Source organism: Varanus komodoensis, unplaced genomic scaffold (genome assembly GCF_004798865.1).
Source record: "Varanus komodoensis strain SLA01 unplaced genomic scaffold, ASM479886v1 scaffold32, whole genome shotgun sequence".
In the NCBI taxonomy this organism is placed as follows: Eukaryota; Metazoa; Chordata; class Lepidosauria; order Squamata; family Varanidae; genus Varanus; species Varanus komodoensis.
The window spans coordinates 16375455-16398426 of record NW_025335798.1 but is presented as its reverse complement, the minus strand read 5'-3'; the positions used below and the strand labels follow the sequence as shown (position 1 = coordinate 16398426).

General features: G+C 38.2%; 1 protein-coding gene across 1 annotated transcript in view; it reads left to right on the top strand.

Moving 5' to 3' along the window:
* Window positions 1-4297: 4297 nt before the first annotated feature.
* NCKAP5 (NCK associated protein 5) overlaps window positions 4298-22972 on the top strand; it is a 640837-nt gene continuing 622162 nt past the window's right edge. The window contains exon 1 of the mRNA XM_044438433.1: window positions 4298-4423. The gene's annotated coding sequence lies outside the window, so the exon portion shown is untranslated. The remainder of the gene's footprint in view (window positions 4424-22972) is intronic.

Sequence of the window (22972 nt, the reverse complement as noted above, 5' to 3'; positions counted from 1 at the left end):
TTTGACAGGAGCACCAGCCATGACAGATGGATACTCCCCGCGAGACCTCTAGAACATCTCCAGATATATCAGTCTGTTGGGGTAAACAATCTTAATAGGTTCCCTATCCTTGCAGAGGGAAAAAGGGACCAACAGCCTAAACCTCACCAGAAAGTGGTCAGACCATGACAACACGGTTAATGTTAATCCCTTCTCCAGTCTGATCCACCATCTTCTGAATCAGTCAAAAAGACCAGATCTAGAGTGTGCCCCATTTCATGTGTTAGGGCTGATGACATGTTGAGACAGCCCTGTGGTTGGTGGTTGTCATGGCAGCCATGAAGTCCTGAACTGCCCCAGATAAAGCAGACTTAGCTTGCGTGTTCAGGTCTCCCAGAACAACTTTCTGGGGGTCCTCAACACCAGGTCCTTAACTACCTCTATCAGCTCAGGCAGGGAAACAACTGGTCAGCAAAGTGACCAGTACACCAGCAAAATCCTTAATCTGTCTCAAGAGCCCGACATCAGGTACAGACATTCAAACCTGACCCCAACTGGACCAGAAGTCTGGTGAGGGAGATTGGTTCTTTATACGCTATGGCCAGCCTTTTAGGTGATGGACAGGACTTTGTCCTAGCCCTAAACCCTAACCAAACATCCTGGTGGGCACATCTGGGAGAGAAGAAGACCTCCCCATCTCTCACACCCAGGTCTTGGTAATATAACCAGGTCAGCCCACTCAATAACAATTGTAGATGAGGGAGGTTTTGCTATGGAACAACCTGGCATTTAGTACCAGTACCAGCAGTTGGACCACCCTGATCTACATGAACCTTTTTCAGTAATGCTCAGAACTGAATACAGAACATTCTGCATGCAAAGCAAGTGTTTTTCCATTGAGCAATGGTCTATCTGGGACAGCAACCTGTACCTATGGGTTAGCCCAAAAGGGCCTCTTATTGCTTCTGGTACACTTTTCTTCTGTATGCACAAGCCATACTATTGTCAAGGGATTATTCTGATATGATAGATTTTTCTGAGTAGAACTTCAGTAATGAATATCTACATCAACATCTATATCTTCATTCCAGAACAGAAATCATGGATTTAATCCTAATAGTTTTCTTGTCATCCATATTCTGGCAACCAGAAATGTTCAAAGTCAGACAAATTAATAAATTACTAGGAGCTACAAATTCTTAATTTGTAGTATTTTGGTAGTCACTACTAATACTATAGACTGCTGGTGGCACAGGGGTTTAAACTGCTGAGCTGGTTGATTAACAGGTCAACAGTCTGAGTCCACACAACGGGATGAGCTCTTGTTGATTTGGCTCCCTCGGCTAAGAAACGGAGATAAGTACCACCCTTAAGAATCAGACATGACTGGAATTTAATGTCATGGGGAAACCTTTACCTTTACCTTTTTACTAATATTATGTTGCATGATTAGTATAAATAAATTAAATGTATTTATTTGTAAATTAGTATAAATGCTGGAATATCTTAATTAAAATTAATTTAATTAATTATCATTTATTGAATTGAATAAGAATAATATTATTAATTTAATAATGGCCTGTACCATTAATTAAGTTTTGTGAATTTAAGTTTATGAATTAAAGACATTTCGTTATCAAATTTTGCCCAGAGGCCAAATGATTCAGACTAGGCAAATCATTTCGCACTTAACTGGCAAAATATTAAGATTTTGTAACAAAAGCAAAGGAAAGGCAAAGGAAAGGCCAGCGAGCAAAGGAAAGGCAAAAAGGACTACATTAGTATAAGGCAGGGGTCTCAAACTCAACTTGCCTGGGGGCCGCTGGAAGTAGAGTCTGGGTGAGGCTGGGCCGCATCAAGCGGTGGTGGTGGGCCGCTCATCCGGAGGCCGGCCCAGGCGCCGCCAGAGCTTTGAAGGCCACAGGGCCCCTCCCCCGTGCCCCGCCTGTCCTGGCAAGTGGCTTGCGGGCCGCGAGTTTGAGACCCCTGATATAAGGGCAACCTGAGGCTGCCTACCTTTTCTTCTGGTAAGGCTCTTCTGTCTTTAAAATGTATTATAATAATACATTTTAGCAGCATGTAGAAAAGCTATGCGGTGCAAAAAGATTTACCTGAATTTTTTTCCATATAATGGAAGCATTCTATGTGCAGCAGCTCTTGTAGGAAAAAATACTGTGAAGCTTAAAGCATTACATGAGTATAAGATTGAAAAGGCAGAGAAACAACAGAAGTAGAACATGAGAAGGGGAAAAGGAATTGAGGACAGAGAGGGTGTCTTTTCTCTAGACTTGTGAATGTTTCATCCTGACTTCCAAATAATCAACAAATATTGTCCATACAGCTCCAATACAGTTCCATAGAGCTTCATTGATACCAGGAGCATATATCCAAAATTAGTACTGAGATTAATACAGTAGCAAACCCACCAGAAAGCAAGAACAACAATTCAACATAAGTGGCATTTATAAAGCCCCTGACCATAATTAAACCCCTACATTTTCTAAGAAGCTAGCACAAAAAAGGATTGCACAGTGAATGCTTAGAATTTCAAAGCTCTTGGGCATGAATTTTAAAAGGCTTGCATACAGCCAACATGTTAAGTCATGCAGCTCTTTGATAATTAAGTGGGGGTTCTGCCTATATAATGTGTATTTCCCTTTCAGCATAGTTGCCTTTAAGTGCTGCATTTTTCTTCACCTGGCAAGTGTTGTTAGAGCTTCTGCATGCAGACTGTCAACAAGTATTTATGAAAATCAGTCTTCACTGTTATCCAGCCAAAGAATAATTTCCTTTTCTTAGTGCCTTCAGTCTTCTTGATACACTGATGATCATGATGATGATTATCCTGATAAATGAATTTCTGAGTGGTTACTATTTCACAGGCTGCAACAGTGTCATAGATGCTATTATTTTAAAACAGAGCACTTCTATAGTATATGGCTTTTTGTCAGGACGTGTTGATTTTCCTGGATTCTAATGGCACAATCCGTTCAAAGTTAACCAGATTTAATTCTCAGTGAGAGAGAACACAACAGCTATCCCAGTGAATAATAAGACTTCAAGTACTTAGTTTTACCTTGACAGTTCCTTAGAACTTGCATTTAGTGCATATTTTTCATATCATTTTGCCAATGATTTCCAGACATATCCTTAATATGTTTTCTCAACTTGTCGCAATGATTTTGCATCAGAAATATTATTTTTCGATAGTTTGTTTACTCTTACCTACAATTTAATTAACTGGGACTGAATTATGTCCATAGATTCAAGTCTCATTTAATTGTCCACAAACTGTTTTTCAGGACAAGCTAATTCACATTTACTCAGAAGTATGTCCTACGGAATTAAATTAAGTCCTTAGGATTGCAACTGTAGAAAGTGCTAACATGAAAACATAATGTAGGACAGTGACTGACAGATGCACCTAATATTGCGCCTATTAAAATTCAATTTTTTATCAATGGACTGGAACCCTCACAGAAATATTTGTTATAAAATAATCTGATAATACAGTCTGTATATGTATATTGATTGACAAAATTGCATACACATGCAAATTTATTTCTGTTTTAGAATGCTTACAAAAAAGGAAATTAACACTTGCAAGTTTTAAAATTGTTTTACTGGATTTGCTGCCCAATCATGATTTATTCCTCCTCCTCTTCTTTTGGTATTGCTTTAAAAATAATGAAGAATGTTTGCCAAAAATTATTAATGACACAATTTTGCCTATATAATTGACTTCAATGCTGCTGTGTGGGAGCCAGTAATATTTTAGCAAAGCTCTTTTCATGAAGTAGTCGGGAATGCTTCTGGGCCTATTTCAGCTGCTGAGGGGCATGCTTCAAATGCAAATTACTGCCAAATGGGATTCTTTCTACATTCCAACCAATTAAAATACATTTAGAGGACAGCTGCTTCAAAGCAAACAAACAAATAAACAAAACTGTGTAAAACTCTTGAAGGAACGGGGCAAAAGTCACTAAGTCTGTAAAGCGAGATGGTTAAAGTAACACAAAGCTGTTATTAATTTTATTTATTTATTTATTCCTCGTCAAAGTGGTGGAATCTCTGAACGGCGCCTATCTGCAGTCAGAAGCTAAGATGACACATTCAGCACCACCTTAAAAGAGACAAAGCAGGGAGTGTTTGTTCGGGTGTCAGTTTTCTGCTCTTGGCTCTTTAAACCATGTGCGTTTGGCTGCTCGCCCTCTGTGGAGCTGCATACAAATATTGACAGAACACAGTGGTATTTGTTAAGCTGGATCTGGGGAAGTGAATGATTAAAACGCTGAAGGAAGATCTGAGAACTTCAGACCTGCCCTCGTCTCCCCTGTTCCCTCCTCCCTTATAAACTTACAGCGTTAGAGTGAAAGTGAAAATGCTGAGTTTGGCCAAATGAGAGCACTGACCTTCTTTTCCTCAGCTCTACTTTACATAGTAGGTAAGGATGAGCTTATAAATATGTTTGTTGCATGCTTTAAGTCTCATTATAAAAGAGGAGTGTAGAGTTTTGTTTTTAAACTGCGGCACTGCTGAAAGGAACTATGAAGGAATGATTTACTCTTGAGGTTGGGCAGACGTTATGAGACAGTCTTTCTATGTGGATGGATGGATGGATGGATGGATGGATGGATGGATGTTAGCCAGTAACTATGCACCATCAAATGTTAATGTTATGTTTCTCACAGTTGCATTATACTGATGGATAGACATATGAATTTTCCCAGGCATTTTAAAGACACACTTACATCTGAATATCTGGGACATGTGAAATTCACCTCAGAATTTTACTTAGTGGTACTCAACTGAGAGTTTAAAGTTTGCTGTACAGGTTGTACTTGTGAAATGACACCATCTCTGTCCTGCAGTTAATCACTGTCATTCTGCTTTGTAAAAAAACAGGCTTTTGATATACCTATTTGATCTCATTTTAATTTAAATTAAACTTAAACTTAAATTAAACTTTAACTTAATTTAAATTACTCTTGATCATGGAAACCTTTTCTTCCACTTAATAAGGCCTTTCTAAGAAATCATTGTATGAATGAAAAACCTGTACACCTAAACAGTTCCTCAAACTGTCTGTATGAAGACAGTTCAATTCATTTTTTAAAAATGCATGATATACTAAACATCCATGGGAATTTATTGGTGTCTCCTCCAGTTGCTCCATACTAGACCCTCAAATTGCAGATGCTTGATGACTGTTTTCCATCTTAGTTGCTCATCATAAGTCTACAGGGCTTTACCTTTGTGAAATGCAAGCAAAGAATATTTCATGCTTTGGAATCATGTTGCAATGGGGGTGGGGGTGGATTTGGTTAAATTCACCTTGTTAATCTTTAATGTCTAAGTAGCACTAAGTGTATGCCAAATGGAAACGTTTAAGAAACAACCTGTGTATCCATTGCCAAAATAAATGCTGGCAGTCTACAAAATAGTATTTTAAAAATAATTTTGCAACAAACTTCAACATGTGAGTTCAAATATTCCACAGCCCTTTGATGCATCTTGGAAACTGTACAAATGCAAAGTTGCCTATTAAATCCTACAGTCAGGGATTGGAATTTTGCAAGCTTCCCTCTGATTGAATGGCATTTATTCATGAAGCTGGTCCAGTAAGCTCAATGGAACAGCTTGTTTGAATCAGTACTACGCATCATTAGTGTTAAATAGAATTAGGCTCATAGTGAATGTTTATCAGCATATAACTCTATGTATGATTAATACTGAGAGCTACACAGCAAAATGTTAACATAAAAGCATTTTGTGTAGTGTCCTTTAAGAAAAGCAATATGGGACTATAGTCATACAGAGAGAGGTGAGATTAGGAACTAAAACTTTTAGATTGCTCTTTTTTGCTTGGTTGTTGGCCTCATTTCTAGGGCTGTTAGGCAGGATAAGACAGCAGACACAGTTGGCAGATGCTAGGGGTTAGGGGCTGTGGCAAGGTGTCAGAAGATGGAGCTGTGTGTGCCTTGCAAACTTGGCTTCTGTGCCCAAGTCAGCTTGTTGTCCTCAGCTGTGGTGGAGCACACTATTGTGTTCAACACTGTTGTGTTGGAATAAAATTCAACTGCCATTTTCTGCTTGGCTTCTGTACTTGTAATGGGTAGAAGTTCCATTTTGCCCTTTGCTTCAGGCAACAAAAAGTCTTGGTCATATGTATTCCCAATTTTACTCTAATGCAATGTGTTAATGTAATCCAACCATAATGATATTCAAATGGCATACATAGTTTTCCTCCTTTACTACTTCGGTAATTGTGTGACGCAGCCGTGGTGGTGGCTACTGTAAGGTCTTCCAGTGAGTTTCATGGCTGAATGGGAAGTTGAAATGGGTCTTCTTCATTTAAGCAGAGCACTCTGTCTGTTGACGGTTCTCAAAAGGAAGACGAAATGAGGGCCCCTGTTTCTCTTCAGCATGAGGGTGGTTATAGATTACATCCCAGATAATGGGTATCCCTGTCTACAGCCAGTGGGGTGTAGTGGTTGGAGTGATGGACCAAGACTGAGGAGACCTGGAATATAGTCATTAATTTTTCATGAAGCTTCCTGGGTGACTTTGGACCACATTTTCAGCCTAAGTTACCTCACAGGCTTGCTGTAGGGATCCATGGAGAGGAAGAGGATCTTGTAGGACACTTTGGGTTCCTTGGGAATGGAAAAAGAACAACTGAAATGTAGCAAACAAAAAATATAGCACTGCAACTTCACTAAGGCCATATGTCCCTTAATCTGAAGCAGTAACTAGAATGTTCTCCAAATAGACTGATCAGGCTTTCTCACAAAATCCTGACAATAACATTCCTTCCACACAGCATAAAGATGCCAGAGCAGTGTTGATACCTTCCTGACAATCCTTTATAGACCCAAAGCACATACAACCCCATGGGTGGACAAACTGAGGGGGTCATCACCTCATTAAATAAAAATCTGTTAACTTTCCAACTTACTTAAGCAATAATGCCACATCAAAGGCAAATCAAAAGAGCTACCGTTCCAGAGGGATTTGTGAGGTATGTTAGGAAAACCATAAGGAAGCTGGATGCCTTAAACATGGCTCATTTGTTCCAATACGTTTGCTAGCAATGGTTTTTATTGGGAGACTGCTGAAAGACGTACATAAAACTAAGTACTTTTCTACTGGATGAGATGCTAAATCTATCACTGACAGTAGAGAAACTTAGTAGATAGACACTGTAAATATTTCTCTGAAAGCAGCATGGTTCATTGCAGAGGTCAGCAAAACAAAACCCTGCATGGTGTGAAAATGTGTAAGACTTTGGGTGAAATGGAACATGTAGTAGCATTTACATTTCCTACTGTATTCTAGATTTAATATATTTGGGATAGTATGCAATGTAACAACTATCCTAAGGGTGTAATTCTATCATTCTTGCCTTCATTGCATGTAAGCAGTGTCGCTGTCATGCTTCACCCCATGTATTTATGCTAGGCAACCATTCTCAGCCAGCTAGATTTAGCCTTGGAGTGGGGAGGAGGTTGGGCACTAACACGAATTGATGTAAGCTGTTGCTCCCAGCCTTCTCTCTTCTCTGCCCACAACATGCCCCTCTTTGCCCTGTCTAAGGCCCAGTTCACCCCTACAGTGGCAGCTGGTCCTTTCTGCATCTACAGCTACACAGGAGAGTGGATCTTGGTCTACTCTGGTCTCCCATAAAAGATCAAGGTGCCTGAGAAGTGTGCCTTAAATAAATCTAACCCATTGTGGACTGATTGAAATAAATGCAACTTTAGTTCGTAAAAAGTGACTGTTCCATTCATTGTATTGGTCTATGCTATGTAGGTCTAGCATTGGCTCCCTGCTTACCACCTGCATACTCAGTTGTTCTCATGCTCCCTCCATGGTTGCTATTTCCATATCTTAAAACTTATCTTCTGTTGGCATCACATCTAGCTGGGCTCTTCTGTTACCGTGGGAGTCTGTGTGAAAAGAGCTTAAATATAATGGCCACAGTTAGCAGCACTTAACCTACCCTGGTCAAGAGTATTGGGAGTTGCAGCCTAACACCAGGTTGGGAAATGATATCATAGAACAATCATTTTTGGCATAATTTCTAGATTGCTGTAGTGTGTGGACTAGTCCAAAGTAGAAGTTTTTCCATGGTTGTGTATAGTAAATTATTATTTAGGTAATACAGCTGAGTGCAGAAGAGGAGACAGCATATACAGTAGACTCACAGGACATAATCTAGTATACTTTAAACTCTGAATGATTTGATTATTTTGGTGCATAATCACCACTCAGGTAAAGATTGTGTCACTCTTTTTAAGCCTTTTTCATTCTTTTTGTGTTAAAATCTGTTTTACAGATCTGATTTTGTTTTAATTTTGTATTTTGTTTGTATACTTGTGTATGCCTACATATATACGTAGGTTATTAAAAAGTGACACACTTGTAAATACAATAATATCTAAACACAGATTGCTGGAAAGCTCGTTTTTCATAAAAATTAAGCAGTGTTTTCAAACACAAGATGGACAGCATGCAGGAAATGTAAACCTCCCAGAGAACTTTGGCTATTGGGTTGTATAAATGCATAAAATTAAAAATAGAATAAATAAATGTCCACTAACTAGGGGTTTGCACCCAAGTGAACTTTTTTCTTATACTTTTTGCTAGTCAGTTTCCCTTTGTCTTTCCTTGGATATTACACAGTAGATTGTACTGAATATTTTGGCAAGTGTGCAGCCAGAAGAAAAGCAGTGAACATTTGAATAGTATCTGTAAATTTTGTAGAAAGGGATATTATGTGTTCTGGGACATTGTGGTACAAGATACACTGAAACACATCTGCTAATTTGGTAGCAAGTTGTAAGATGTTTATTATGCACTCAGAGGTCAGGCTGTAATCCTATACACACTTTCCTGGGTGTAAGCCTCACTGAATGCAGTAGCACAAATATCTGTTTAAATGGGGATAAGATTGTGTTGCCAGTCTTGCCATGTTAAGCTGGCAACTGTAGATGCTTCCTCAAAAATAGATTATTTATGGTCTGTTGTCAAACACTCAGAATCCACACTTCCCAGGCTCACAATACACAAACCAACAAGTGGAAGTTGGTTATGCACCATGACTCTTGCTGTTCATTGGGCATTAAATAACCTGCAACCACTCATTGCGTGTAATCTGAAATGAGTCAAGATCTACATTTTAAGTATAGTACTGCTAACAAATTCAGCCTAGATGCACTGGCTGCCTCAGCAACCCCAGACCAACTTCAGATAATGCAGACTCTGGTGGAACTAAAGCCAGCACACCCTTACATTGCTTGGTTTGAATTACTCTTGCTAGTGTTATCTGGAGTTGGATTCTCTTGATTTTATCCCTCAGTACAATGGTGTTTCAAATTTTGCTGATGTTGTATTTAAAATAATACCCTCTCTTTAGATTGAGGAAAATTTCTTGTATTCTTAACTAACAAAAACTTTAATTAAATATACATAGTGAAGTTATTCCTGTTGTTGATAAGGGTGAATCAAAATTATCTGTGAAACTTAAGGTTAAAGTTTTACTTTTCTGAACTATGTCTACCATTTTGGATATTTTTTCAGCAACACTACCAATTTGTCAATTTTAAAGGAAATGCTGTAACTGGTTAGCCCCATAGCCAATATTACATATCACAATATAGCAAAATCCCATTTTCTACATGGTGTATTATGTTGATTATTTATAGATTATTTATTTACTTACATCTTCATTTCATTTATGTTGTTTAGGTAACATCCTTCTATTTCTTATATAGAATTTATACAGTCTGTAAATTTGTCTGAACTCACATTTTGTGTGAAATAAACTGATATTGTGAAACACCACACATAATTAGAATTGCTCTGGAAAAAATAATACCAAATGGCTTCAAATTAAACACTATCTTGTTTTAATGTAGCTACTGAGACAATGAAAGCTACTAACTAGAAAGCATCCATTTTAATTTGAAAATTTAATCTGCTCTAACAAATTGTGTTGCAGCCCTAGATTTAAATTAGGTCATATGTTTTAAGGGTACCCTAATTAAACTTTCTAGAATACTAGATTAAACTGCTGGGTAACTTTAAGAATCCTCCTAAGGTGTAGTACTGCTTCCCAGCAAATGCTAGTTAAATTTAGTTGCAGATGAGCATCTCTGATGAGCAGTTATACAAAGGTTTAAACAATCCTCACAGGCATACCACCTGGTATGTTGTTTAACCCTCATATAACCGATATGCTCTGGACTCTAAGGACATGATGCCCACCCATGTGAGGGATGGAAACACAAGATGGCTCCCATGTTTCATTATACATATACAACATGGCTTCATGGCTTGTCATATAGACAGTAGTGGAAATTGTTCAGTTCCCCCCACCACGGTATAGTGCACACAGGGGTAAAAAAAGGAATTATGTGGCATATAACCATATGACATATATATTCTTTTAAAAATATAGTTTTCCATGTTGTGAGAAAAGAAAACAATTTGAGATTTGAGAAGGTCATTGTGAGAATATGACCTTTGTTTCAACATTCTTGGATCAATGAAAATGCTTGCAGGAATGCTGTTTTTATGACCAGGGCATTCAGAGCTCATGTAAATAATTCAGAAGGCCAAAGGTTGACAGTGAGTCATACATTCATCAGAAGAGGGCACTCCCTATTTCTTTTCCAAGGAATAGTGTTCCAGAGTTCAGTGGACAGAATATTACATCTGGATGTGTGAGATCAAGCTTCAAACACCATGCTTAGCCTTGAACTCTATTAGATGAGCTTGAACAAATCACAGTCTCTTGCTCTACCTTGCCAACTTACCTTTTCAGGTTGGTGGTGGATGGAAAGAATCCTAAATTATTTGAGACAGTGAATGGAGCTATACATGATTGATCATGTTGTTGAGTTGTGTGCATCTTGAAAAATAAGAAATAAGTCTGATGAAAAAGTACAGTGGTACCTTTCCTCACAAACTTAATCCATTCTAGGGCTCTGGTCGTTACCCAAATTGGTCATGAGCCAAGTTAAATTTTTCCATAAGGTTCAATGTAAATAAGGTTAATCCATTCTGTAACGATTTTTTAAATCAGAAAAATGTAAAGCAAAGTGACAAAGAACAACAAAGGTCGCAGCCATCTCCCCCACCATCCTGAGCATGAGCGCAGCCTTATCCCTGCCCCTCCCAGACCTTGCCAGTTTAGACAAGTGTTTCCTCATTCCATTGTGTCAAATAGGATTCACTCAGGCATGCTGCTCTCTATATTTGGTGCTTCATTTTCACTTTATATATTTATATTTTACTTGAAGAATCCATGGCTAAACTAAGAATAGACTGACCCATGAGGTTACCATAGATTAACACCAGTTTCTCGTACATTTGTTTGACAGAATAATGTTGACAAAATTACTTACGAATGTCCCTTTTACCTCCTGTCAAGGGTGTTGTTCAATTCTATCCATACAACAGTGGAACCTACTGCCAGCACAGCAGCCCAAAGCAACTAGAAATGAGCAGAAATGCTTATTGCTGGAACAGTACAAGTAAGTGAAGATTTCATGAAGGGCTTCCACTGCCCTCTCACATTCTAGTTACAAGTGTTTCAAATCATTTTTAAGATTGCTGCAGGAAGCACTAGCTTCCTGGTGTGCTAGAAGTGGGTGCAATATAACCAGCTGAGAATACTGCAGGTGCTCTCATGCACACATACCAAAGGGTAATTTTTTGAAATATAAAGTTCACAGTGCAAATGCCAAAATAGAGTTCACTTGAAATAGAATCTGAGAATCAGAAATCATGTATAATGAAGGAACTGAGCCCAGCATAGCTGGCTGCATAACTGGTCAACAGCTTGTACACATCTATTTTTTTTAAAGAGTCATCACTGTGTCCACTGGAAAAGATGATTTACTAGGATGTTCAGAACTAGCAGGTCCTATCTCACCATTAAAACCAAAACATTGTCTCTACATAACATACTCCTATTAGCAAAAATTTGCTGTGTGTACTGTATATCCTTTTCACATGGTAGGATTTGAAGGTAATATTAGAAATGGATTCTGATTATAAATAGATCTCCCAACAATGAATGAATGAAGTTATTAGTGGCTGAAGATCATAGTTATAATATCGTTCTGTCTTGCTTTTGCATGAGCTTGGGTGGCTTGGAGAAATAGCCTAGAAATAATAGCAACAGTCCACTTTCTAAATAATTCCAGCTGCCATCTATGTTCAAGATGAGTAACCGCATAATTTAGCCTAGAATCTCTTAAAAAGTGTTGGTGTAAACAGGCTGGCTACCTCTTTTTTTTTTTTTTTTTTTTGAAATATAAGGATAACTGTATGCAAATTGATATTTTCTGTGATGTTGCTCCATTATGTTGGATCTACAGCTGTAAAGACACAGTTCCTGAGTTACCATAGTTGTTTAATTGGCTCAAATGTCTGAAAAGAATGCAAAACAGCAGCCCTGTAGATGTTATTAAACTGGAGGTTCATATAGGGTTTGGAGTCCAACATAGTATGTTATTTCAGATCATTGAACAGGAACTGAAAGCAAACTAGTAGCTGGTGGAGCTGCTATAAAACTTTTTGGACATGATCCTGCCTTCTTACAGCAGCCAGAAGTATATTGGACAAATGAAAACAAAACAAAATATTGTGCCTTCAAGAAGTTTTGAGCTTTGGCTCCCATCAACCTCAGCTAGTATACTGGGAGTGGCAGTGCAAAACAACCAGAGGCTCAGGGTTGGGGAGGGTTGGCCTAAATTCTCACTTGCTTGGCTAGCATATAATTTACTGACCATCCTTTAGTTATTCCAAAGTTATTTCTTCTAAGGGGGAAACACTTTCCCCTTAAAATCAACCACTCAAGTCTGATAAACCAGAATTTAACTCTTCTCACATAGCAGCAATTAATGTTGATAAATGAGAGGGCATAGTTGTGAAAGGCTTTGGCAAGCAAAGTACATAGCTGTGGTTTGCTAAATGCTACTCATTCTGCCTTAATAGAATTATTGCATTCTAAAACATGAGTGCCTTCCCTTGTCCAGGGACCACAATTATATTTTGAAGCCAAAGTGCATTTCCACACTCTCATGCATGGTGTAAATGGCTAAGTATAGTCAGAAGATCATTTTCAGCAGTACTACTACTGTGGTAAGCCACATGAAACTTTTGTTTTGCTAGGCTACCACATTGGATTCTCAAGTCATCCCACATTAATTGAGCCTTCCTCAAGAACTGGAGATTGGGCTTTATGACTAGCTTGTTATACTGGGGAGTCACCAACAGGAAATCTATAGTGATGACATGATCCATGTGGAGTGCAAAGTAAGACTGGAGGGAAGAATTCATATTGTTCAAGCTGGAATGAGTTCTAAATCTTGCTTATTACCTAAGTGTATGGGATAATAATAACATCTTTATTACCTTATGTAATTTTATGCTGTGGGATCCATAGGCACCTTCCATACCCTATAACTTCAAGCCCTAACACTCCTTTTTCACCAGAGTATGTGGATCCCAAGCCCTTGTGTGCATGCACACACACATATTCAAATGAGCCATCTCCTATCATAATATTCAATTATATACCTTTTGTGGGATGTGATAAAAGCTTCTTAAAGTCTGCTCTTGCTCACTACAGCATTTTGTTTGGCCATGTTGTTTGGTGAGGGTACACATATTTTTCTTATTACCTTTAAGTCTCCTGATACAACAGGAGAGATCTGAACTGCCAGATCTAGTTGACCAAGTGGTGACTTGCTATTTTGCTACATCTTTGTACTTACTCTCCTTTCCAACTGCTATCACTGGGGCTGAGCTTTTCTGCAGAGGGCATTTATTGTGTTCTCCACATTCTTATGGTTGTTTATGGGGTTTTTAGATGAAGTCAGGATAAAGAGGTGTTCTATATGAGGCTTTTAACCCACTTGCCTAAGTTATCTACTTTTGAATTCTTTGTGGGATCAATATTGACTTTTTTCAGTGTTTTTCTCTGTCCTTTTCTGTTTCATTACACAACCACTAGGTAAGGATTTAATGTCCCCAATCATAATAGTACCAGACTTTCCTTAATGTAAAAAAGCCACAGTAATTGTTCCAAAGAAAAGGAAAGTCACTAAAAATAACATTTTATAAAGTCACAAACTACCATGTTTGAGTATTAATAAGTGCACATTGTATAGAAAAGTTCCAAGTTTCCCTCCTCTGCTGCAACCATTGCCACCACCCTCTCCTCCTCCTCTTCCTCTTCCTTAGAGCACATAAAAGAAATAGGACAGTGGCTATGAGACTGTCACAATCAGTGCCTACACTTTCCAATGGACCACTACAGCACTGCATAAAGCTGCCTTGAGTATGAACAAATGCAGTATTAATTGGCATGTGCCCAAAATTACTTTACCCCCAGCAATCCTAAAATCATCAGAAGACAACACTCACCGCACTAGGACATTATCTCTGTTTTGGACCCTGCTATGACTTAGTTCTACATGTTTGCCACATAGAAAAAAAAAAAAAAACCCCAAATACAAAGGTTATTTGAATCTGCCTTGACCTACTTAGCTATAGGTCATGGAAGCTTTATCTGTCATAATTACAGAGACTGAGTCACCAGGTACCATAAATTATTCCACCTCTATTCTATTCCAATAAAATTGCCTCAAGCAGGTATTAAACTTTGAGACTGGATTTTTGATCAACACATCCTGTTTGATAGACAAATTACCTTAAAATAGATTTTCTTCCAGATAGTCTAGGAACATTTAAATTACCATAATACAATCTTCTGCCTAGCTAATGTTAGTTTCTTCAGGCTTAGGAAACTTTCACACCTTTTGATTTCCAAATGTTAAGATTGATGGCAGTTGCAATTAGATTCTATGAGCCGAGAGAATTTGCTTTTCTGGAACTTCCAAGATGGATAACATTCCACATTTTGACCCAGTCTCTGTGTTGCCAACAATCCACAGTTAACAAATCATGGATTGTTGGAAATGTAGCACGACCCTGCTTCCACTGTGATAAACAATGCAGTGTTTATCTTATGTTTAAACTTGGAACTCTGAATTGTTGTGGAATGAATAATCCAGAATCTGAATTTACCATAGGCTCAAAATCTGGGTTGTTTATTCTCTTAAAATATAGTGTTCAGATGTCACAAACAGTCTAGAGATGGGGCATCCCTGGGTTGTCCATCATAGCAGAAGTGGTAGATGCATGAAAACTAGCACATGCATTTGCTTCTGCTACATTTCCAACAATCTTATCATCAGTTTTTGACAATGTGCATGCTGTGTCTATATGTAATTCTGCTCCTTATACATTGAATTACAATTTAAATCTTAATGTCTTGATGCTATTTTGGCCCATCTACAGTTGACGCTTGTGTCTGAAAAGTTATTGGTTGTGTGATGCAGATGCTCATCTTAGGGTTTTACTTTATGCTTCAGTAGCTTCAAGAATATGGAAAAAAAGAACTAGTACTTAACTGTTCTAATTATCCTTTAATCTGATGAAATCACTGATATATTTGGTCACTATGATTTTCATTGGTTTTAAGTTTTAATGTTTAAGTATTAATTTTGTTATCTCTGGAAGTTTGCCATTAGAAGAAATTCTGAAGTATTTTCCAGTGCTTACAAAGCCTACAGCAACACTATACATGAGTGCTTTATGCATGAGCTAGAGATGGGCAGGGTCAGTCCTCAAGTGGAGATTCCCTGAATTACTTCTTATAGCCCCTAGGTACTGATGCTGACTTGGACCTCAGAAGACAATAATACTTTTAAAAAATAAGCCATGTATTAGGAAAATGTGTTAGGATAAGTTGGCAAGACATATGCAATATGTGAATGATTGCTATTAACAATAAAATAACTTTAAATAACAATATCTTCCAGCTATTGTGGGGGGTGACCCAAGAAATTAGTCCCCTTGGATTATAGTTGGCTCACCCAGTAAAACAGTCAAATGAGCCAAATATGAGTAATTTTGCAACAAAGAAATCTGTGTATGAATTCTGGATTCCAAATGAAGGGGGAGCTAAGGGGAATTAAGAAAGTTACAATTGGCAACAGACACACATTTGTGCAACCAATGAATCCTTTATTGTTTTTGGTCTTTAATACTTCAGTCTAAGAGACAGCAGGAAAATGCTTTCAGCAGGCAGTCTTGGTGTTCCTTTTTCTTAGCATTAGACTTAATAGTGAGCCTCCCTCCTCCAGCTGAACTTATTTATGGCATGTATAGATTTAGATTTTTAGGCCTTTTCTTTGAGCCTTGGAGTGGTGGTTTCCAAATATTATCACAGAGTCCTTTATGAAGTTAAAGAAAGTGGAAAAATAATATTCTTCAAAAGTAAAAACTAAAAATAAAAGTTTCTGTTCAATAAAAGTAATTGAACATAACTCCCATTTTGTACACTAGAGTGTCTTTGCCTGCTATCTTACAGATAAGAGGTAGTACTCATTGGCTTCCAACAAACAATGAACTGCTCTCTACTCCTAGGCATGGGTGCCTGTGATTACCTTTGGAAGGAAAAAGATGTGGGATGTAGGATTGCAATATTCAGTGAATGCTCTAGGGATTGGTGAGAATTTTCTTTCTGTTCATTTTTATAATGATTTACCAAAACACAGTAAATTCCTCATCTTTGGTTGAGAAGAATTTGACATTCTAAAAAAAATGACTGGGACAAAGAAAAAATGGCAGATTTACTCATCCCTTAGAGACACTTTGCTTTTTAAACTTTGGATTTTGTTTGCCACAGTGAATAGGGGATGCTTTTTCTTGGAATATACTTCTTTAAGTTCTCAGGATTGCATTCTTCCTGCTCCATCAGATGTTTGAGCAACTGAGAGAGAATCAAGGTTGGAGAAACTAGTTGGATCCTCTAACCCCTGCTGAATGGGGTTTAAAGATTGTTTAGACTTAAATGAAATTTAAAAAGCATAATCCTGAAATGGGTTAGGTGGTCATAAGTGACTCACCCAAATTCACATAAAAGGCCCATACCGGGAAATGGACTCTGTGACTGTAAACACAAAAGAACATTTTTTCCAGTTGCAAAACCAGCAGTGTTGTCTTGTTCTGCAGCTTTTTAAAACAGATTACAGTGGCTGGATTTTCTGTTTTTTTCCATTTTAAAGCAATATAAACTTCCATCCCGTATTTAGATAAGAATCTTTAAAGAGCATTTGATTTGATGACCTTTGGTTCACAAAATAGGGACTTTAGCAAAGGAATGCTGATTGCACACTGGCTGCTGCTCTGTGGACCAGGCTAATGCTATCAAGATAAAAATGATGGAACACAAAATCCCTACAGAGAAGGCTGGTTTCATACTCTGTCAAATAATTATTTTTTAGAGGAGGAGTGAAATATGTACAAAAACCTGAAATAGTCACCTTGTGATTAACAGGTAATCATTCTTTGATAATAAAGAAGTAAAAAGCTTTTCCATTCAAAATGGGGAAAGAAAAGAAAAAGATATAGTGCTGCATTCCAGCAAAACTGAGCAAACAACAATTTTTTGTTAAGGAAACTTTATTTACTTAGCAAAAAATAGGCAGGAGGCTTGACCTATCTTGGGACATGGGTGAGTCACATCACCTCATGCCACAGCCATGCTGAGTGCTGGACAGCAGTGATTGACCATGGCACGACAAAGGGGAAGGCTAATCATCACTAAAAATAAAATAAAATAAAATAATAGTTTAGCAATGATGATATCCAATCTTGTGCAAGAAAGGTGAAAGCAGTGGCAGCAAGGCAGGCATATCCTTGCTCCCATTGCTGCAGATAAGGCAACAGTGCAAATGAATTCGTTTCATTTGGAATTCCTACCCAAATAACCATCATTGCATCTCACAGCTACTTGTCTCCTAGCGATTCCCCTGCTGTTCCTTCCAACATCCAATGCTTACCTAGTCCAGTGTTCTGCTCCCACAATTGCCAGCCCATTGCATATAGGAAGAACAGTGCAATTAATGAGTACCAACAGCATCTGCTCCCTTTCTTTTTCAGCAACTGATATTGCAAGGCATACTGCTCTGATACAGGAGTTAAGATACAGACACCATGAGTAGCAGCCACTGGTAAATTTATCCTTAGTGAATTTGTTGAATCCTCTTTTGAATCTGTCCAGGTTAGACAGCTTCACTACATCTCATGGCAATTAAGTTCGTAGTCTAATTTGCATTGTGTGAAAACGCAAAACAAATCAGAACTGTTGTTTGGTGTAATCTGCTTCCAGTGGTGTCACAATTATGTCTCCAAGGCTTCTGCCTGAGACAGTAAGTGAGACATTCATATCTAAAACTAGTTTATTTGGGCAGTATTCAGTACAGGCGATCTGTTAGCAGAAAAGAAATCACTGGTGAAAATAAAAATGTCTTCCCCCTACAGTGTACCAAATTTCCTGTAGGATGATGGAGGCTGCAGTGAAAGGAAAGCAATATGCAGTTCTGTCTTCTGAACAGAAAAACTGGAAAAAAGCACAGAGTTGGAGCATTCAAAGTCCAGGAATTTGTATTGTGTATAACAGGCTAAGGCAGGTCACAGTCCTTCATCACAAAAAACCATGTTTGATTACTTTAAGTTTCCTTCATTTCATGTCTTTTTTATTTGTTTTGTATCTATAGTGTCAAATAGCCAAGCTGGCTGGCTGTTTCCCAGACCCAAACAAACAAAAACAAAAAACAAGGAACCCCAAACAAGCAAAACAAAAAAGCAGTATAAAGTGTGCATATGTGTCATTTGTGTCATTTTGTTGCTGTTATACTTTAATAATTGGAACCTCTATTAGATCCAGTTCTAATTTCTGCCCACCCATATTTAAGTTCCATGGGTCTGAAGTGGTGTTGAACTTTAATGGTAAAAGCTAACGACTTGAATTAGGTTTGGAAGTCCACTGGCACTTTTCAGACCTAGTGAAATGTATACCTCATGGGCAATCCATGTTAGAATCCTGGCAGTTGCATGTTCAACCCGTGTTCAAAGGAAGGGCCACATGCAAAAGACTACAGACATCTGAGTAGCAGTCTGCCATGGCATGTGCATCACCACAGCAAGTCTTTTGTATTTAGTTTATGAAATCCACAGTGGTTTCTATTGTTGTGAGATGTTCTTTATTTTGCCAGTTCTCATTAGTAGTAAATTATGGTTCCCCATTTTTAACCTTTCGCGACACCCTTTACAAATTTTATGTAAGTACCCTAGTACATGTAGTGCAGATTATGTTTCTTTCATTATTATTTATTTATTATTCTATTTATATTCTGCCTCTATTTCCCTAAGAAAATGACTTACATAATCCTCCCCTCCTCCTTATCATCACAGCTCTGTGAGGTAAGCTAGGCTGACAGTCTGTGACTTGTCAAAAGTCACTCAATGAGCTTCATGGTCACTTGAACCCCAGTCTCCTGAGTTCCAGTCCAACGCTACCAAGTATGCTACACTGGGTGCCTTTAGGTTTTATCACTTCCTTCCACACGGCAGGTCTCTCAGCTCTGAAATGTCTGAAGAATAAATAAATCCAAACTCCAGTGCATATGCCTGTAAATTTCATACAGTGCTGTTGGAGAGATTCATTTTGAAGCTTAATCAGTATTCCTTATTAAGTTACATGAACCTGTAGGATGGGGTGGGGTCCTATTTTCCTCTATGAAATGATGAATGGTATGGTATTCTTTGAGAAACGTAAATGATATTGGCACTTATTGAATGAAATTATGGTCCTGGTAAAGCTGGCATGTAAATCATATTTCCATTCTAGAAATACAGTTTTTACATAAGGATGGACAAAAATAATTTGTCCCTCAACTAATTCAACAGAGAAGTTTGTTTTATCTTTTCCAAAGGATATGGTAATCTCATGTTTATCCCAGAATCTTGCTTGAAATAGTAAAGAGCTTGGTAGTTAAAAGTATCCCAATTCAGGGTGGAGGGTGGGGAAACCAGACCTAACTAAACCCTAAATACTCATAAATGAATAAATAAAAACAAAAAGGGTACCAGTCACATTATTCCTGAAACAATAATAATAAAAAAAGTTTCTGTAACAAAAACGTTGTGTAATGAAAGAAACTACATTCTTCCAACAAAATAAACTCTGTTCTTCTCAGATAATGTGAAAACTGATGTCATTTCTAATTCCCTTGAGGGAAAAATAGCTACAGTTAGAAATACATCAATGCAGCCATTTATTGGCAAATCCATCTGTAAAAGACGTTGTGTACAAGTTTTTGCTTTCTGTGCCAGATATGCATTCCTGAAACATAACAGCCGCCTTTTTTGTTTAGTAATTTAGATAATAGCTTGTCCATGAATTCCCATAACATTTATTTACTACCCGAAATGATTTGACCAAGTACTTTAGGAATATTTAAGCAGCAAGATTTTTCATTATATTATTTGAATGTTTGAACCTTATGGAAAGTGATATTAGTAGGTAGATTTACATCCTTCATAGAGAGAAGGCCAGCTAGGAAGCCCCACAGTGGGAAATGTTCTGGCTGCATAATTGTGGGAATGTAGAGAAGAAGAAGAGGAGATGGAAGATGGAATTTTTAGTTATCAGGATCACATAAGAATCAAGCATTGTGTATCTTAAATACTTTAATAAAATGATTTACTTGGTATTTCATAGGAAAAATGTATGCACATCTCATGCAGGCCATATGTATTTTTAAAATGTAAAGTACTGCTATAACTTAGTTTTTAAAAGTTGATATTATTATGCATGGGATACAGGCTTAGTCATGCTAATGTTGATCCACATCAGTATAGCATCATCACTATTAGTATTGTGATTGCAATGGGTACTGACTGTAGAGTTGGATCCAGACTAGTCATATGTAGAGAAGACCCATTAAAATCAATAGGATTTGGGGGCCTCCATTAGTAACGACTAACTTACATCCTGTAAATTATTATAAAGTTAAAGGTAAAGGTTTCCCCTTGACATTAAGTCCAGTCATGCCTGACTCTAGGGGGCGGTGTTCATCTCCATTTCCTAACCGAGGAAGCCAGCATTTGTTCACAGACAGTCTCCGTGGTCATGTGGCTGGCATGACTAAACACCGAAGTTCATGGAATGCTGTTTACTTTTCCATCGAAGTGGTACCTTTTTTTATCTACTTGCATTTGCATGCTTTCAAACTGCAAGGTTGGCAGGAGCTGGGATGGAGCAAATGGGAACTCACCCCATTGTGCAGACTCAAACCAGTGACCTTTCAATCAACCAGCCCAGCAGCACAGCAGTTTAAACCACAGCACCACATGCATCCCTGTAATTTATTATAGGCAGTATCAATTGCCATCATAGCATTAGCACTAATGATGCAGCACTAGTAAAAACCAACATCAGCATGCATTAGGGCTTACTAGGAAAAGGGATAAAGCAATTATTTGCCATTGGGGATGGGGAGGGGGGAATTGTCACTTCTTCCCTTTGCCTGGGAAGAATTAATGATAGGTGTGTGCACAGATGGTTTCTTGAAATTCTCAACCTTATCTGTGGGCAGATGCATTTGGGCATAATATTACCAAATTTCTCCAGTGGGAAAAGAGCCATTCTCAAAAGTATGGCTCCTCAATGGCAGGATATGTAGCACTGAATTTTTCGTAAGTGTTTTGGGGTAGTTCATGCTACAGGAACTGTGTGGACAGGCTGGCCTGAATCATTCTGTATTCACCACCATACTGGTGTTTATGGAGGGGCACTGTTGTGTCTGGCTTCAGGCAACAGGCAGGGTTAGAGCTCAGCTGATTATTTGTATGTCCTCTTCCACTGTTCTGCCTCATTCTCAGGGTCTTTATAGCTTTTCTGAGTGGCATTTTTGAGTTTACTAAAGTACTGCTAGTCTCTCACTTTCTGTCTGCACTTCCTGATCTGAAAAGACACTATGAAAGGAATTACCTGGGGCATGATGGGCAGAGTCAGAAATCACAGATTTTGGAGAAACCTTCATCCTTTTGATAAAGAGTGATTCATGTCTACAGGAAGAACAGAAATTCCATTCTGTCATCTGTTTTAAGGGTGCCCATATTTCCTTGTGAATTATATTATTTGAAGAACACCAGAAGCAAGTGTGTTTGTTAGGGATAACAGATGATAATGTGTAGAATCCTATGCATGTTAACTCAAGAGTCAAGAGTTAATCCCATTTTACCTAGTCATACTTATTCTTCGATGACTCTACACATGGACATCACCAGATGGTCAACACAGAAATCGGATTGACTATGTGCTCTGCAGCCAAAGATGGAGACGCTCTATACAGTCAGTAAAAACTAGACCAGGAGCAGACCGTGGCTCAGATCATGAGCTTCTTGTTGCAAAATGTAGGCTTAAATTGAAGAAAGTGGGGAAAAGCACTAGGCCACTCAGGTATGACCTAAATCATATCCCTGATGAATATACAGTAGAGGTGACTAATAGATTTAAGGAATTAGATCCGATAGACAGAGTGTCTGAAGAACTATATATGGAGGTTCACAACATTGTACAAGAGGTAGCAACTAAAACCATCCCAAAGAAAAAGAAATGCAAGAAAGCAAAATGGCTGTCTGAGGAAGCTTTCCAAATAGCTGAAGAAAGAAGGGAAGCAAAAGGCAAGGGAGAAAGAGAAAGATACACCCCATTGAATGCAGAATTCCAGGGAATAGCTAGAAGAGATAAGAAGGCCTTCTTAAATGAACAGTGCAAAGAAATAGAAGAAAACAATAGAATAGGGAGGACCAGAGATCATTTCAAGAAAATTGGAGACATGAAGGGAACATTTCATGCAAAGATGGGCATGATAAAGGACCAAAATGGCAAGGCCCTAACAAAGGCAGAGGGGATCAAGAAGAGGTGGCAAGATTATACAATATAACTATAAAAGAAAGAGCTTAACGTCCCTGATAACTACAATGGGGTGTTCACTGTCCTCGAGCCAGACATCCTGGCATGTGAAGTCAAATGGGCCTTAGGAAGTCTGAGCAACAA